The sequence below is a fragment of the Solenopsis invicta genome, chromosome 9, assembly GCF_016802725.1.
Source record: "Solenopsis invicta isolate M01_SB chromosome 9, UNIL_Sinv_3.0, whole genome shotgun sequence".
NCBI lineage: Eukaryota > Metazoa > Arthropoda > Insecta > Hymenoptera > Formicidae > Solenopsis > Solenopsis invicta.
The window spans coordinates 1,268,457-1,276,070 of NC_052672.1; the positions used below are offsets into that span (position 1 = coordinate 1,268,457).

Below are 7,614 nucleotides of genomic sequence, written 5' to 3' on the forward strand. Positions count from 1 at the left end.
CCCTCGAAAAAGTTTCAATTTAATTTTGATCGTAGGTTATCGATATTTGAAATATAAAAATTAAGAAATGTTTAAATTACTTTAATTAAATTAATTACTAATACGAAAAAAAAATCTTTAACTGATAAATATCGAACAATTTCAGCGTCACAGCACTGAGAAAAGTTTCACGTATGAATCTTGTTATTATTTTTAGATTGAGTAGGTGTTTCAATAGATGTCACTGATGATACTCAGTGAACTGCGTCGTGTAGCTCGCATTATCGCGTTATGTAACCGCGCCTCGTTCTTGCCCCAAGCGCGCTCAGCCCTCTTCATTTCCAACGTACATCCCCGGGGAGGCCACAGCCAATCAGCAGCCGAGGTTTGTGGCTGCAGGCTGACTCTCTTGCGTAGGTAGGTTGTGAAGGATTGCACCTTCCTGCTCGACAGCATAGTTTTCCACTTGAAACATACATTGAAATCATTCTTCTGACTATATTATATATGTATGTATGTATAATTGTGCTTATCAGAAGTAAGAGAAAGGGAGAGGATAGTAAGAAAAAGAGAGAAAGGCACCTACAATTCCATAAATCTGATCGAATTGTAACTGCGATAAGCTTTCTCCATGTGACTATAAAATTTTCGTATGATAATCGGTTAGTATGATAATGATAAAGATTCGTTCATATCAACTTGTTAATCACTCGAGAAAACAATCACTTTTTCGCAGTACAGTATAAATGAGATATGAACTCATTAATCTTTTCAGGAAATCGTGAAATGATGATCACATTGAATCCGATCGGTCAGCTGAAAAGTTACAAGTAATATGATTGTGAGCAATTATTTTTTTCACAATCATAAATAAGCACGATAGTTTATTAAGGAAATCAAAAAATGTTAAAACTTTTATAAAGATATCTTCTTATTAATAACAATAAACGAATAAATCTTTGTAAATTATTATATTTCTGATTGTTTCTTATAAATCTAAAAAGAAAAATAAAATGAGTTAAACGAATGTAAAACTAAAATTATCCACGTATTTTTACCGAAAAAACTATCAAAGATAATAAAAATCGATAGAATATATTTATTTGTGGATAATTAATGATTTAAGTACACATAATTATTTGTTGATAAATGCTAATTATTTGTTGATAAAGCGATGTTCAGGACGACTTAAATAGTGTTTCAATTCATAACAACTCTGCGTTTCGCCATTTTCACGCTCTGTTCTACACGCACATACGAAAGTTAAGTTTCTATGAAACGGATTTCTATTCTTACGCAGTTGGAATATTTATGTTAAAATTAATATATATCGCATGTTTCAAATCTACTCAATTTTTTGTGTTAATTTTATATAAGATGACTATCCTAAATAGCAAAATATTAACAGTGTAACAGCAGCATACTACATTTATTCCACAATTTCGCAGCAGATTTTGATCCACTGTGACCGCATCAAGTTTAGTTTCTGGTATGACTTGCAAACATAGTATAATAGAAATACAACAAAAATTTAATATCCCTTATGGAAAATAAGTATTGAAATCTCAATACTTACAGTAATGGCAATACTAAATTGGTTATTACTTTTTGGCCAACATTTAGTATAGGCGAATATTTAGTGCTCATATTGATAAATACGTAGTGTTAATAATGGCAAATACTTAATACTAGTATTGACGGCTGTAATAAAAAAAATACAAAAAATGTACACGAAACTTATTACTTTTATTTATTCCCTATATTTACTCCCTATATAGGGAAATGCTAGGCAAGTTTTTACATCTTGCGTGACTTCATCAATATATATAATAGTAGATCCTGAAGATATCTTGCAATTGTTATAAACAATCAAATTGTTCAATAAATTCAATATTCAAAATTTACTAGGTACTTAATAAATAAGTTTCGTGTACATTTTTTGTATTTTTGATCCACTGTGGATCAAAAATAGGGCTTATGTATATGATCGCAGTTGGGATCTCGTAAATCCTCAGGAAATACGCAACTTACTGTGTTTATTTGTATTTCATTAGATCTATCAACTGGGTTTTTTGAGAGAATTTATTAAATATGAATGGAAAATTCTTATTCAGGCAATAATAAAAATTTATCGGTTTGATGTTATTATATTTTTCATTCAATGAATAAAAAGTTAAAATTTTATGAAAAGTTAGAGTTACGTGTCCAATTGGGATACTCCCGTCCGGGAGGTAATGGCACAAATTTATAACCGATATCGACAAAGCTGATGTTCATTTATACAGTTGTTTTTGTATCATAAATAATATATAACAATGGTCAGATCACGTACCAGTGGAAGGGAGGGCTCCCACAGTGTCTTAAAATAGTTTTTTTATTATAACGACTAAAGTATTGAAGTCAGATAAAATGACCTTTTTTGTAAAGTTTATTACGAGCTTCATTTTTTGTTTGACCCTTTTTGTGTAAAATGAATACTTTCTGAAATAATTAAGAAAAACTGTTTTTTCCTTCTCTAAGTACCATCTTGATCAAAAAGTTCCCGGAATTAGCACCAGGCGATGCTTTGAGTTAACTGATTTGAGTTTTTTTTTGTTTTTTTTTTTGTTAGATTGCCACATCTATAATTGACATTTCCACCAAATTTTATCGCCAGCTTGACTTTTGTAAAAGTTACGCCGTCTTAAGTACATCTTTTTTTGCGCGTGTTTTCAATTGTTTTACAGTTTTGAAAATAGAGTTGAATTTCCAACAACGAGTTTGTATTAATTTTGCTTTAAAAATGGATTCAATGGTGCGAAAACCTTGGAAATGTTGGGAAACTGTTTCGGCAATGATACTCTAAAGAAAACAACCGTTTACGAGCATGAACACGTGGCATGAACGCTTCAGAAGTGATCGTGAGTCCGTTGAGGATGACGAACGCAATGACAGGCCGTCGACATCAAAAACCGACGAAAACATCAATAATGTGAAAGAAATGTTGATCAATAACCGCAAATTAACCATTAGAGAGCAGGTAGAGGACTTAAACATTGCTTATGGATCCGTTCAGGACATTGTGGTTAATGACATTTAGGTTTGCGCTATGTTGCTGCAAAGTTGGTTTCAAAGGATCTGAATTTCATGCAAAAAAGGGACCGCATTGACATCGCCAAAGACATGATTTCCAAGGCTGAATTCGACTCAACATTCATCAAACATATCATTAGTAGAGACGAGAAGTGGATTTACGAATACGACACGCAATCCAGACATTAGGCGAGTGAATGGAGAGATTCGAGTGAGCCAAGACCAAAAAAACCATGTCGTTTTCAGTCGAAAAAGAAAGCGATGCTCACGGTTTTCATGGATTACAACGATATTGTACATCACGAATTTTTGCCAGAAGGTCAGACAGTTAATAAGGAGTATTGTTTGGGCGTTATGAAACGTTTGAGTGAAGCAATTTGCCAAAAAAGAAAGGATTTGTGGGCAAACAATCCGTGGATTTTGTATTATGATAACGCACCGTCGCACAGTGCTATTATTATCCGTGATTTTTTGACCAAGAACGAAACGAATATCATCCAACAACCATCGAATTCACCTAATATGGCTCCCTGCATTTTTTTCTGTTCGTTCGAGTCAAAAAGCGGGGAACGCGTTTTTGGTATATCTCGAAAACTGTAAGAGAACGCCAATTAATTTATAGGAAAAAATTGTTCAGTATTCTTGCTTCTATAACATATGTCAAGATCAACATGATTAGAGCTGGGTCCCTTATATTGCATAATTATATTATGCAATTATTTTCACATATTATTAGTATGAGTGACTGACGCACGACGTTCCGCAGTTGGCGCGGCTGACGGTGTCCTTCCGACATTTCATATTGTTAACAGTAATTACAAGAATTTTCAGCTTTGTCGATCCATCATTCATTTAGTTAACATTCCTTTAACATTCATTTAGTTAACTTTTTACACTTTTTCTTACATTGTTGAGACATTTTGACACTGCGAGAGCCCTCGTCCCGCTGGTGCGTGGTCTGACGGTCATTTTATTCATTTGTAATACAAAACTGTATAAATAAAAATCAGTTTTGTCGAAATTGGTTGCAAATTTGTGTCATTACCTCACGGACTATAAGAATAGTTGAATAAGGGAGACTGGGGCTACTCGAAAAATGGGGCAATTCGAAAAATGGAAATATATTTTTATGGGTACATGTTAAAAATTTATTTTAAATACTGTAAACGCGTCCTAATGCAACGACGCCGCTAACAAAATTTCGTTGGGAATGCCGTCATATTGAAGTAGTAGTAGTGAAAAATGTGTTTTGTGACAGTCGAAGTAATTTCTGACAATCAGTATTTCTTCGAAATTTAAGTAAGATATATACCTAAGATTTTTTTTAAAAACTTTGAATGTATCGTGTCTACTTGAATGTATTTGAAACATTTTGTGTTTACTTTTTGTTGTGTGTTTATTTTTATAGATTATATGTAATAATGCGCACAGTTGACATCAAAGCTGTTCGAAACACCAAACGTCGAATTGTCGTTTGGACGATTTTTTTTCTTTTATATTCGCATTCTATGTATACCAAAATACACATTTTAATACTCAACAGATGTAATTACACGAAATACGAATAGTCCCTGACATGTTCCAAAAACGTAAAAGCAATAAAATTTTATATTGTGCGTTTGTATTCTTTTATTGTATATAACATTTCTTCATAAAACTATATATCCTTTTCTGAATAAAATAAAGTCTTAACAATAACTTTTTTACATTTTTTTATCTTAAAACATAAATTTCAGAATATTTCCGGACTAGCTTCGAATTATTCCAGAGCTATTCAAAACACTTGGCACTGGTCGACATTTTTATATGTAGTTTAAAGTTTAAAGCAAATACATTTTTGTCTTTTATCTATAAGGGCATTGTGAAAAGGGGAAAGTTTAATCTTTCAACCCTTCAAACCGTTTAACTTTTTTTTAATGAATTTAAGACTCAGGAGACACAAAAAAGAGGGTTTCGAATAGCCATGATCTCCCCTATTCTATTATACATATATTATGGGACAGCAAGACCAGATTTATTTAAAAAATTAACTTTTATTGAAGACGATAAATTTATGTCACTGCAATTCATGGCACGCATTGCATATTTCGGTCCATTTTTAGTTTAGTTCTGTTTAGCATTTTTTCTAGTTATATGCGTAATTTGTCGTCAATATTCGCGGTCTATCGTAGATATGTTTGACACATCTACGAATATCCAAGAATTTCAACCGGCGTAGTACTACGTGATAATTCGTAGCTACGCGTAGTTCAGCAATGAAATTTGTGATCATTCGTAGAAATATTTCAACAAATTCAACGGTCGTAGTATTTCATAATTTTTATATTTACAAATATCTAAGAAAAAAAAAGAATTTTTAAGATTTTGTTCCCATCTATGTAGTTTTTCTGTAATTTTTCGTAGAAATTCTTAGCTTTTCGTAGTTATTTTCATAGTTTTTTGTAAAATTTTTTCAGTCAGAGTATATACATAACTAAATATTTGGATTATTTAAATGTTAAAATTTGATACTTTATTTCTTTACCTAATGTGTCCAAGGATTTATTGAATCATTATAGGCCGTCATCGTTTTCTCTTTTTTCTTCTCTGTTCCTCCTCAAGCTCTGCAAATTTTCTTTAATCCATCTTTATTAAATCTCTAAAATTTTTATATTTTAATTTGCTTATTTAAATTGCGCCATATTCTCATTAACTCTGCTTAATTATTGTATTATTAAATTTCGAGTCTATTTTATCACATTCATGAGTCCAAAAGGGAAGTCAAATTGAGTAAAAATAATCTATAATCCAACGTTAAAAATAAAACGTAGCAATAAAATAAAAAAAAATTGAAATATCTTTTCACTTTTCTGTAAAGAAATTAAAGCGCCAAAACATAAAATTAATGATCTAAAATTATCAACAAATGTAAAATAAATTAATAAAAGCAAAAAATAAAATATAAATTGAAGCAAATAATATAAAATGTGAATGTTTATGTTTTTTCTATATAGTCTTATTTGTGTAAAGTTATTTTATACTGGACACAGTTATGATAGAAAGGATGAGTAAATTAGAGTGAATCACATGTGCAAGATATTATATATTTTATATTTCATTTTATGAGTAAATCCTACAACGTACAATACGATAAAACTTTCAAACAGTTTTACTGAAACGATGGATTAGCTAGGGTAGCTAATAAATAGCGGAACAATTACTGTTATTCATTAATTCAGCATTTAATCTTTCGCTTCTGTCAAATTAGATTTCTAAATTAAAACAATTTTTTTCTCATTAACACCGAAGATTGCATCGCGTGATGTATTTGTTTCGTTAATTAAAACACTCGAGTAATCGCATTAATATTAAATATATATTTCATTATATTATACACGCGTTCGCATATCGTAAAAACTGATTTCCGTCAATCACTTTTGTCAAAAATTTTGATTTTAAGAGCTGATAGTACCGTTTTTGGATTTTTATTTTATTTTATTTTATTTTATTGAAATACTTGGTCGTTTCAAACAAGGTGTAATGAAAATAAGGTAACAAACTTCTCAAATCCAAGCTCCCCACATAAAAAGAAACGTGAAAAAAGGTTTATATGAACATATATCCGCAAACTGTTACTGAGATACTGCTCAAAATGTTTAATAGAGGAAAATGAAAAGTAATATTAATTATTATTTAATATTAATAATTTTCAGTTTATAATTAAAATAAATATTCGAAGTGTCTTTCATTTAATTTAATACACTTTTGGACACGTCGGATTATACACTGTCGCACTCTTACCTCAAAGATCCCCGGACAATTGGTGTTACAAGCATCAAAGAAGCGTTGGCGTAGTATATCGTCGGTGATTGGAACTTTATAAACTTTATAAGGATTTTAAATATCACCACAATTAATATCCGTGCGCGACTAAAATTCTCCTTTCCCAGCGAGAAATGATAAAGGAATCGATATCGAATTGACATCAAAATGATGATTTCGACATCGAACGTCGATTCCATTATCATTTCTCGCTGGGTTGCTACAACGGTGATTAGCAGGTATAATATTTGAACATTTTGGTAAATCTCACAATCAGTAAATTTACAGTGAATTTACGGACATATGTTCAAATGAACTTTTTTTCATGTTTTGATGTTTCGGAAGCTCGGCCCCAAAGTTTATTATCCTATTTTAGTTACACCTCGTATAAGCGCAATAATTTAATCCGTGCACAATTGATTGTATATACTACAATATTTAATGTATACATACATTGCGCACATTTATAGAGACAAACCTAGTATTTCCACTTTATATTTATATTAATTAATGTAAAAGAGAGCAAATATTTTTCACTACCAGTTATTTATATGAGCTCTCTTGCTATTTATGTAGGAAGAACAGTTTACTTTAATGTTACTACAGTGATGGACATCGGTTATGAATATCAAATTAATAAACATCAACTATTTTAATGAATTAAAGAAAACCAATAATATCCAATTAATGGTTGTACAATTTTGTTGTAATATTTACTCATAACATTTATCTGAACATGAGTAAAAATCTGCTAATAAAAAA

At 30.8% G+C, this 7,614-nt stretch overlaps 1 pseudogene; it reads left to right on the forward strand.

Annotated features, from left to right (window-relative positions):
• Window positions 1-330: 330 nt before the first annotated feature.
• Window positions 331-3,653, forward strand: LOC113004650 (annotated as a pseudogene).
• Window positions 3,654-7,614: the final 3,961 nt, after the last annotated feature.